At 38.8% G+C, this 12,115-nt stretch overlaps 1 protein-coding gene across 1 annotated transcript in view; it reads right to left on the reverse strand.

Annotated features, from left to right (window-relative positions):
* Window positions 1-12,115, reverse strand: part of CFAP92 (cilia and flagella associated protein 92 (putative)) — a 131,331-nt gene that overhangs the window by 81,507 nt on the left and 37,709 nt on the right. The gene's annotated exons all lie outside the window — the stretch shown is intronic.

Genomic DNA, 12,115 nt, shown 5'->3' on the forward strand with positions numbered 1-12,115 from the left:
CCCCCCCCCATATAATAACCTCATGACCCCCTGAGGGATCCTGACCCCCAGTTTGAGAACCCCTGTAGGAGGGGGTTGAGGTAATATCTTTAATTGGATCAACTGCTGTTGGTGAAAGAGACAAGCTTTTGAGCTACACAGAGCTCTTCTTCAGGTCTAGTATTCTGTAGGATAATTATTTTTAAATGGGTATTCATGTATTTAAAATTTAACTACAACTTGTCTTAAGGACCTGAATAAATATATTAGGGTATTTTTAACACCATAGGGGGACAACGTGAAGCATTTTATGGTGGTTTTTATTTTGCTTGAGATTTAACTTGTGATTATATTAAATAGTCCCGTTTGAAGATTGTTATTGAATTCTTACGTTAGAATCGTGTTGTGATTGATGAGTAAGGTTAGCCACGCATTTAAAATAAGCAACTGCTGTTACAATGTGGCGATTTGTATTTCTGCTGTGCCTCTTCATCAGGATATTTCAAAGAATTTCACTAAAATTAATCGATTAAGCTTTGTGGCATAGGCAAGTATAACTCTGCACATTTTACAGAATGATAAAGTGAGACCAGAGATGCTGTGGCCAGTTTGACAGGTGATGCTGTGGTCTGAACTCTGATTGTGCCCCTTGTCTGGCTAGCCGTGCCTCCACAACGTAAGGATTCCCAACAGTGCAAAGTTCCCATAGGAGGGAAGGAGAAGAATGCAGGGAAGGAGAATTGCAGGGAAGGAGAGAATGATTTTGCATAGGTGCAACGCCCTTTTCTCTGACAGATTTGGGGCCTTTTTAGTGGAGGTATTGCTATTTTCATCCATTCCACAGCAAAATTCAGAACAGTTTTCCCTTTATGTAGTACCCTTGTAGATGGACAACAGTCAGGTCTGCCCCGTGAGCCAACATGCAAAACACAAAGAAGGTACCACTGTGAGATTTTTAAAGATAGCTACAGCATTCGACCCAAGGTTTAAGAATCTGAAGTGCCTTCCAAAATCTGAGAGGGATGAGGTGTGGAGCATGCTTTCAGAAGTCTTAAAAGAGCAACACTCTGATGCAGAAACTACGGAACCCAAACCACCAAAAAAGAAAATCACCCTTCTGCTGTGACATCTGACTCAGATAATGAAAATGAACATGCATCAGTCCACACTACTTTGGATTATCGAGCAGACCCTGTCATCAGCATGGACGCATGTCCCCTGGAATGGCTGAAGCATGAAGGGACATGAATCTTTAGCGCATCTGGCACATGAATATCTTGCAACGCCAGGTACAACAGTGCCATGAGAACACCTGTTCTCACGCTCAGGTGATATTGTGAACAAGAAGTGGGCAGCATTATCTCCTGCAAATGTAAACAAACTTGTTTGTTTTAATGATTTGTTGAACAAGAAGTAGGACAGAGTGGACTTCCAGGCTCTAAAACTTTACATTGTTTTATTTTTGAATGCAGTTTTTTGTACATAATTCTACATTTGTAAGTTCAACTTTCATGATAAAGAGATTGCACTGTAGTACTTGTATTAGGTGAATTGAAAAATACAATTTCTTTTGTTTTTTTACAGTGCAAATATTTGTAATAAAAAATAAATATAAAGTAAGCACTGTACACTTTGTATTCTGAGTTGTAATTGAAATCAATATATTTGTAAATGTAGAAAACATCCAAAATATTTAAATAAGTGTTATTCTATTATTAACAGTGTGATTAATCGTGAGTAATTTTTTTAATCACTTGATAGCCCTACTTTTTAGTCTCTTGGCTACAATCAAGTGTCGTATCAGTTAAATATCTGATATGTTCACGATTGCGCCCTGCACTGGTTCTGGGGGAGAAGGGTCGGGTGAAATGATGACTCTAACTAGTTTTTTCCATTTCTAATTTTTGTGACTTGGGGGCAGGGGGGCTGTTTTCCTTGATTTTATACATTATTCTGGGATTTCCCTCAATCTATATTTGTGATAATGCTGAAATAAATGGTGAAAGAAAGGTGACAAGTGACTTAAAATGAGGAGTGGTAGCACCCTCCAATATACTCCCCTTGTGGCTCTGTTGATCTGACCAGGTACACTAGGATCCAGATGTTAAGAATTATGCATATGCATAATATGTGTTTGCAATTACCAAAGTTATCCATACAGTCATAGTATTTGTGTGGCCAAAGGGCCAGGTGGATCTTTAATTGAGCATGTATATATAAGAACATAAGAATGGCCATACTGGGTCAGACCAAAAGTCCATCCAGCATAGTATCCTGTCTGCCGACAGTGGCCAATGCCAGGTACCCCAGAGGGAGCGAACCTAACAGGTAATGATCAGGTGATCTCTCTCCTGCCATCCATTTCCACCCTCTGACAAACAGAGGCTAGGGACACCATTCCTTACCCATCCTGGCTAATAGCCATTAATTAACCTCCATGAATTTATCTAGTTCTCTTTTATACCCTGTTATAGTCCTAGTCTTCACAACCTCCTCAGGCAAGGAGTTCCACGGGTTGACTGTGTGCTGTGTGAGGAAGAACTTCCTTTTATTTGTTTTAAACCTACTGCCCATTAATTTCATTTGGTGGCCCCTAGTTCTTATACTATGGGAACAAGTAAATAACTTTTCCTTATTCACTTTCTCCACACCACTCATGATTTTATATACCTCTACCATATCCCCCCTTAGTTTCCTCTTTTCCAAGATGAAAAGTCCTAGCCTCTTTAATTTCTCCTCATATGGGATCTGTTCCAAACCCCTAATCATTTTAGTTGCTCTTTTCTGAACCTTTTCTAATGCCAGTATATCTTTTTTGAGATGAGGGGACCACATCTGTACTCAGTATTCAAGATGTGGGCATACCCTGGATTTATATAAGAGCAATAAGATATTCTCCATTCTATTCTCTATCTCTTTTTAAATTATTCCTAACATCCCGTTTGCTTTTTTGACTGCCGCTGCACACTGCGTGGACATCTTCTGAGACCTATCCACGAGGACTCCAAGATCTTTCTCCTGATTAGCTGTAGCTAAATTAGCCGACATCATATTGTATGAATAGTTGGGATTATTTTTTCCAATGTGCATTACTTTACATTTATCCATATTAAATTTCATTTGCCATTTTGTTGCCCAATCACTTAGTTTTGTGAGATCTTTTTGAAGTTCTTCACAGTCTGCTTTGGTCTTAACTATCTTAAGCAGTTTAGTATCGTCTGCAAACTTAGCCACCTCACTGTTTACCCCTTTCTCCAGATCATTTATGAATAAGTTGAATAGATTGGCCCTAGGACTGACCCTTGGGGAACACCACTAGTTACCCCTCTCCATTCTGAAAATTTACCATTTATTCCTACCCTTTGTTCCCTGTCTTTTAATCAGTTCTCAATCCATGAAAGGATCTTCCCTCTTATCCCATGACAGCTTAATTTACGTAAGAGCCTTTGGTGAGGGACCTTGTCAAGGCTTTCTGGAAATCTAAGTACACTATGTCCACTGGATCCCCCTTATCCATATGTTTGTTGACCCCTTCAAAGAACTCTAATAGATTAGTAAGACATGATTTCCCTTTTCAGAAACCATGTTGACTTTTGTCCAACAATTTATGTTCTTGTATGTGTCTGACAATTTTATTCTTTACTATTGTTTCAACTAATTTGCCCAGTACTGACGTTAGACTTACCAGTCTGTAATTGCCGGGATCACCTCTAGAGCCCTTTTTAAATATTGGTGTTACATTAGCTATCTTCCAGTCATTGGTTACAGAAGTTGATTTAAAGGACAGGATACAAACCATAGTTAATAGTTCCGCAATTTCACATTTGAGTTCTTTCAGAACTCTTGAGTGAATGCCATCTGGTCCCGGTGACTTGTTACTGTTAAGTTTGTCAATTAATTCCAAAACCTCCTCTAATGACACTTCAATCTGTGACAATTCCTCAGATTTGTCATCTACAAAGGACGGCTCAGGTTTGGGAATCTCCCTAACATCCTCAGCCGTGAAGACTGAAGCAAAGAATTCATTTAGTTTCTCTACAATGACTTTGTCACGTTTAAGTTCTCCTTTTGTATCTCGATCATCCAGGGGCCCCATTGGTTGTTTAGCAGACTTCCTGCTCCTGATGTACTTAAAAAACGTTTTGTTATTACCTTTTGAGTTTTTGGCTAGCTGTTCTTCACACTCCTTTTTGGGCTTTTCTTATTACATTTTTACACTTAATTTGGCAGTGTTTATGCTCCTTTCTATTTACCTCACTAGGATTTGACTTCCACTTTTTAAAAGATGCCTTTTTATCTCTCACTGCAGTTATTTTCCCACATAATTCTAGAAATCTGGGCCAGGATGACTGAAGCACTGGCACATACTTATTATTATTACATACATTTGTAAAGCACCCACCACCACTGCTAGGTATAAGCACTTGCCCATGTACCAGTTTATGTTTGGAGTTTACTTAGGACTTCTAGATCAAAATTTCATATTTGAGCTCATATTTGCAAATAATCATTCAAAAGGCTTCAGCTTTCAAATTGTCAGCAGCTGAGTTGGAACACACTACAGAAGGATAAAACCATCATTTCTCAAAATTTTTAATATACCAAATATATATGAAATTTTCCCAGTGTAATAACAGTTAGTGTATAGACATTATTATTTATTCTTTGGTGAGCGCTGACAATGTACTCCAGTGATGCACATAACAAGGACGGAGAAACAGGGAATTTACAGTTTATACTAGTTACACACCATATAGTCAAAACAATTTCATATATACAAGCTATTATGTGTTGAATGACAAACCTTCAGGCAATTAATTTTAAGTAAGATGTTTTGGTTTCTTTAATATAGCGCAATGCAAAGTGGCTGACAGACTGTCATCAAACATCTCAGCAGAATAAGTGAACTTTGAAAACGCACCTTTCTCAAGGACACCTATAAACCCTGGCATGGGATCACACCATGTTAACTTTCAGAAATTAATGTGTGTGTGTTAAAAAACAGAAACTGTAAAAATTGGAGAGTGAATCAGGCACATGTTTAACTTCACCCTGCACTCACATTAATTTTGTTTTCAAATTGTCCCACTCCCTTGTCTACATATTGTCTACTTAAACTCTAAAGGGCAGAAGACCTTGTCTTCACATACCTCTGTAAAGTGTCTATCTCACTGCTGAAAATATACAAATAGTAATTAAGCCGCACAACATTGAGGCAAGTACCAAATGTACATGCTTTACCTAAGGCACAGAAAGGTGAAGTGATTTATCCAACATCATGCAGTGAGTCACCAGTAGAGCAGAAGACAGAACTCCAGTGTCCTAATTCAGCCTCCTGCTCAACACTGCCTCCCATAATGAGATGCTATTCTGTACTTATCATTTTCCCTTTGTATTTTACTGTATACACAAAACTTTTCCAAACATTGCTGGGCCTAATAAACAAGAAGGCAGGTAGCAGATAACTTAGAATATGACAAGGACAAGACTGTACCATTATTACTGCTATTAGTTCATCCCAGAAGTTTTCTTCTGTGATAGAAGAAGCTTAAGAGACATACAATATTAATTCCAAAGTTATACATATGATCGCCTCTTTGTTAGAAAGGATTTGGGGAAACAAGATGTTTGGCATAAAATCTGTACTTCTATCTCTAGCACAGCACAATATGAAGTCTTTCTAAACCTCACATAGTCTATATTTACCAAGATCACAGGACATCCCTTTCCTGCATGTTCTGTTAACACTCAGATTATCATACATCATGGGAGGTGCATACCCACCCCCTCCCTGCAGTTTGAGGAAGCTAGCCCCCTGCCCCATCCCTTCTACGAGTCCCAGCCCCTTCCACCCAAGGCCCTGCCCCCACTCTGCCCTTTCGACTCCCCCCTCTCGCCAACCATTAGCACAGCCCTGAATCCCAGGTTGCCCACCGGCACCCAGAGCAGTCTGGAGGAGGCCCAGCTGGCTGGCTGGTGCTCAGGCCTGAGCCTAGGTTGCCCAAAGGAGTTCTGAGCCCCGCCACAGCACAGCCCCAGGGCTGCGGCAATTACCAGAGGTTTGGGGAGGCTTAGCCTTCCCCAACCTCCAGTAGCCGCCGTCCATGTCGTACATAGACAAACTATACTAACCAGCGTCCTGTATATATAGCTACTATTCATAGCCTGCCTTCTGGCTGCACTATCAGCTTCTTCCTAGTGTATTATTCGGTGATTATGTAATACTAATTTTATATCCTTTGATTCACATGATATAGACATATTGGATAAGTCTCCAGTGTGAAGGAGAACTTTTCTGTACAGACCCCGTTAAACAAAAGTATTGAGTGAATAAGACATTTTTAAAAGTTCTGACATGATTTTGCCTGCAAGGTACATTTTCTCCAAAGTCTAACAGTTCTAGCAGGCCTATATAGTACTACTGAGTGACAATCCACCACAGCTATGGAACCATTATATTGTTATTCTGGAACTTTGAATAACAAAGCAGTCAGTGCTGACTACTTGTCCTGCAGCATGGACCAACTCTAAAATAAAAAATTAGTCTACTTCCCTGAAACTCAGAACAGTTGTTTCTACAAGTGACCTTACTGCATTTGAATCTAGATCAGAAACAAGCCCATTCCTAGCTAACGTGGTTACAAATAGCAATCCATCAGCAGTACTGGCAGTCAAATCAAAGTCTTCTCGGTGCAATAAAATTGAGTTGGACATCACTTCTGTTTAATGAATTTCAAAGGCAACATTTTAAATGTTTTTAATTTTCAAATGCTGTCACAACACTGGGAGCAAACACTCCATTGAACTCCAGCTGTCACATATGGCCTTGTTTATTACATGGATTCATCATACAAATGTTCCACTGGTGCTAGTGACAGTGGGAGCCCTGGTGTAGACAAAGTGCTTACATTTTTAACACCATATTATCAGACCCACTCTGAGCTGTTTAGAGAATATGGTATTAAAAATGCTAGCAGATACAGAAGACTTGTGTGCACTAGGCATGAATCCTAGCCCCACTGAAGTCAAGGACAAAAATCCCATTGAATTTAATGGAGCTAATATGGTCTTCCCAACATTGCTAACACTGGTGGAACTGCAGTGCAACAGTGGGAATTTTTTACCAACATCCTTAGTAAACAAGGCTTGTGTGTGTGCAAATTCATGTCTTCCTTTTAAAGGTAAAGGTTCTCTACGCAAATGCAAAGCTTCCTTTTTCAAAAAGCGGAAGCCCAATAATACAGAGGCTGAAGTGAGCTGCAGTAGTGTAGTCGAGAGTAAATTGAGTTTTCCCTCTTTTCATCTGGGGAATAAGGAGTTTAGTTTAGATTAATTTATTTCTTTTTTTACTACTACCCCACTGGTGGAGCTGCAGACTTTTTTGGTCTAGTTGCTCTTACATCATTTTCAAAGATTGCACAATTTACTGAAGGACCTCATCATGCAAAAACAACTGCTTTCAAAGAGATGAGAAAGGAAACGATGTAATGGCCAAGGCATTTATGTTCATATATAATATCTACTTTGCATCACAGATATAACTTAGGTGAACTGAAACCAGTCTGATCTACTCGGTTTTCCTATAACAATGCAAAATGACAAGCCACAGATTTATCATGCCATTTAATGGTCCTCCATTCTTTTAAAACAGAAGAACAACAGATGCTTAGTGGGCAGTTCAACAAAGGCCCAAATGTCTTCCAAAGGTGTTTTAGTGCCTGTATTCTAGCATGAGATATGACCAAAAAACTCAATAGCAACTCAACTGGAAACTCCAGGTGTTGCAGTAAAATTTATGTTGACATGTTTACAGTCTGGTAAAGATTCTGTCAATCTTTAAATCAATTATCTCCACTAGCTAGACCAAACCAAGTGTAAGTGTTTCAGCATCTACTCTAAGACCTTTATGCCTTAGTTCAATTGATGTGTCTAGATAGGAGATGTGGATTTACATAATACCTACTAAAATCTCAAAAGCGTTAATGGTTTGTATTTTATCTCCTAATTCTGTATGACACTGAATATTTTGTTGAACCTTATGAATATAATAGGATTGAAAAAAGAGGTAGGTTTAGATAGAGTTTCATATTTACATACTATGCCATTAAACAAAGTGTTGGGGTTCCCCCAAGACCTCTTTCACTCGGTTCCCAAGGAACTCAGTTTGACTGCAGTCTCATCACCCAGGTTCCTTTATTTGGCATATAGAAAAGCTCTAATGAGTTGATCAGACTTAAGTGTAGGAGATGGGCATAAAGCATAGCACACATCCAGTGTTACACAGCAAACCTCTTCCTTTATACACATTTACATTGCATTTACTATACATCGAATTACATGTTTTGGGACTGGCTTCATTCCTTTATAGGAACCAATCCCTGTACAGCATGTTCTGTCCACGCGCTGTCCATGTATGACCTACTCTTTACTTCAGCTTTACCTCATTCCCAATTTATCTTGCCCATTGTAAATGGTTCCCTGAGTGTTGCCCCTTATCTTAGCTAGTACAGATATTCTGTTTCTAGGCTGCTAATCAATTTACCTCCCTAGTCCTGTCTCCCAAGAAATGGGGCCTCAACCATGTCCAATTACTTTTGTCAAGCCAGGCCTACACAAAGAAAGCATAGTCATTAAGGATGGGAAAGACTTCTAAGATCATCTAGTCATTCCTCTTGCCAATCAAGAACATGATAGGTTACAAGTTATGTGAGCTAAAAATGTATCATGTCATGTTTTATAAGCAGGAAAAAAAAACTAAGAGAGAAAACACTCTTTAAGATGAGGTATGAGAATACGTTGAGCCTTAACAAACCAGAAATGAACTGATGAAAACCAGGAAGAGGGTTTTACAGTCCCCATTGGTTGCATAATTACAAAACAAATTACTGTTTTCGAAAATAAACACGCAAAGGAGAGAACATGAGTGGGTAGAGCTCAGTCCCCGGGAAAATAGGGCCTGACCATGAGGGACATTGAGTGCCCTGGAGGAACTCCAGACCTTAAAGCAGTGGTTTTCAACCAGTGATCTATAGATGCCTGAAGGACTGCAGACTGAATCTAACATTTCCAAAGGGGTCTGCACCTCCATTTGAAATTTTTTAGGGGTCTGCAAATGAAGAAAGGTTGAAAACTACTGAGTTAAAGCATCAAGGCCAAAGGGAGCTCTTCAGCAATACAGTATTGTATGTTGTCAATGTACAGATTTTTATCATATGAATAATCAGAAATCTGATTTATATTAAAGAGGACAGGACAATGGGCCCCTTTGTTTTAGGAAGATGCTTTCTCTTGGAGATTCACAACAGATGGAATTAAGTCATCACTTCCATTCAGCGTGAACTAAGGAGCGTCAATCTATTCAGCAAATATTATCTCTTACTCATGCAATGAATCCCAATGAAGTCAATGGGACTACTAATATGCAGGGGCTGCAATAAACAGTTTTTTACAATTTGAATAACAAGAAATTAATGTTGACAGGTTCATGTTTGAGAAAACATTTAATTTTTAAGAAGAACATACTCCCATCAGATATACATCTTCCGGAAATTTCACAGCTTTAGAAAATACTGTAGAACTTCAGAGTTATGAACACCAGAGTTACGAACTGAGCGGTCAATCACACACCATACACAATCAGGCAGCAGAGACAAAGAAAAAGAAAAAAAAGCCAAATAATGTACAGCACAGTACTGTGTTAAATGTAAACTACTAAAAAAAAATAAAGGGTACATGTAAAAAAAAATTGACAAGGTAAGGAAACTTTTTCTGTGCTTGTTTCATTTAAATTAAGATGATAAAAAGCAGCACTTGTCTTTTGCATAGTAAAGTTTCAAAGCTGTATTAAGCCAATGTTCAGTTGTAAACTTTTGAAAGAACCATAACGTTTTGTTCAGAGTTACGAACAACTTCCATTCCTAAGGTGTTCCTAACTCTGAGGTTCTACTGTACATGGATTTAAGCCAGTTAAAATTGTGGCGCAAGTAGACATACTTTTATGTTACATCTGACAATTTCTTACAAGGCATATACTTATGCCACAGACATATCACATCTACCGAGAGGTGCAAAAATACAGGAGCAAAACCAAAACCAAGCAAATTATGGCTGTGACTTCTACAAGGTACTTAAGTATATGCCTAATTTTAAGCATGAGAGTAGTCCCAAGAATTTCAGTGGAACTACACACATGCTTAAAATTTGGCACATGCTTAAGTACCTTGTTGAATTGGGACCTATCATATTTTAGGTTTTTTGCCAACTTTAGGCTTGCAATTTTATGAAACTGGAAATGAATGCTCATCCAAATTCAGACTCAAGAAAATACAACCAAAATGGCAATGAAGGCGTTAAGGTTACTTATTCTGAACTTTTAACAAAAACATTGTTGAAATATGACTGTGGCATCTGGTTGTGCTGTTACAACAGTGGATTTCCATTATAACGCCCCTATTTTTCATGGCTCTATACAATTCAAATGAAAAAGTGTTCCTGGCTGAAACTGAACAGAAATGTTTTGAGACCAAAAGCTGTTTTCTTTAAATAAAACCTTCAAAACATATCAGAATACAAAGAAATGGATATTTACCAGCCTCTAATGCCTTTATTTTACATTCCCCTAAAAATAGCTAGTTTGAAATGAGATTCTATTGATATATTTAAAGTAAGATATAGCTATATGACAGATATTTGAAGTGCAGCTACTTCTAATTGGTATTCACAATAATCTTTATTATGTGATTGGTAGTGGATATGTAACACAAAACTGAGCACTGTTAATTTGCTTTCACAAGACACTGCACACTCTTTGAGTCTCTGGTGTTTGGGTATTAACAATAGTTCCAACATTTAACTTTGGATTTAGGGCCTGATGCAGTGTTCATTAAAATCAGTGGAAAGACATCCACTGATTTCAGCAGATATTGGGTCATACCAATAATCCTTCAATCTTCTCAGGCAAAACGCATCACTGCAATCACTTTACAACAGTGCCATCTTTGGGAAGTGTTACTTGAAGAATGAATGAAATCAATGAAAAAACCACCTGGGCTTGTACTCTCCTCTTTGCTACTTAGGATGAATAAGGAAGGCCTGATGGATTGTGACCCCTCCACCTTTCCCCAAAACAAAAATTATTTTTCTGCTTTTTCATATTAGAAATTTAGGATATGTCCTCCCTGAAGGACTGTCCAACAAGATGTCACAAGAATCAGAAGACAAAGTTGAAACTGAACAGAAATGTTTTGAGACCAAATGCTGTTTTCTTTAAATAAAACCTTCAAAACAGATCAGAATACAAAGAAGACATTTTTTTTAATCAGGCTGTTTAAAATTCCATCATTTGTTTCAGTGGTAGCCAACACCTGTCAGGGTCTTGGGGTTTCTTTAATTCTGTCTTTTGAGTTGAGTTATTGCTAGGGTCTCCAAACAGTAGGTCATATTACAAACCAGGATGCGAGCCTGCAATCCTTACTGATGCCAGGGGCTTCCAACAGGAGTTTTGCTTGAGTGAGGTCGACAGAAAGGGGTTCTAGGGTTACCAAGACATAAACCCAAGCACATATATTTTACTCTTTGCTCAGACTGACATATATTTGAGGTTGAGTTGTTGTTTGATTAATTCTGTTAACCACAACACCACTCTCCTGTCTTGGGAACTGTTACTAGTTGACAGAATAAATTATAAACAGGGAAACTCAGTGTAGTGGACATTTGACATTAGCAAAAGCAGCACTTGTAAGAGAGAAAATAATAAAGGGCAAACATGAAGCCACCTGAAAATATTTAAAGCAATAAACTCGATTCAAAACATGATCTGACAATCACTCCCCAGCTACACAGTGTAAATTGTAAAGTCTTTAGAACAAACCCCATCTCTCATTCTGTGTACTCTTCAGGGGCATACACAAGACAGCCAGGCACACAAAACAGTATAGCATAGTTCCGGGGAAAGTGTTGGAGCACCAGGAGGGAGTTCAGTGTAATTCAGATTTTTCCTGCCCGTCCGGCTCCCCCAGACACCCCCCATCTGCTCCATCTCCCCCATACACCCTCCCGATCCCCCCATCTGCTCCATCTTCCCCATCTGCTCCATCTCCCCCCACGCACCCCGCAATCTGCTCCGCCCCCCACCCCA

The sequence above is a fragment of the Natator depressus genome, chromosome 7, assembly GCF_965152275.1.
Source record: "Natator depressus isolate rNatDep1 chromosome 7, rNatDep2.hap1, whole genome shotgun sequence".
NCBI lineage: Eukaryota > Metazoa > Chordata > Testudines > Cheloniidae > Natator > Natator depressus.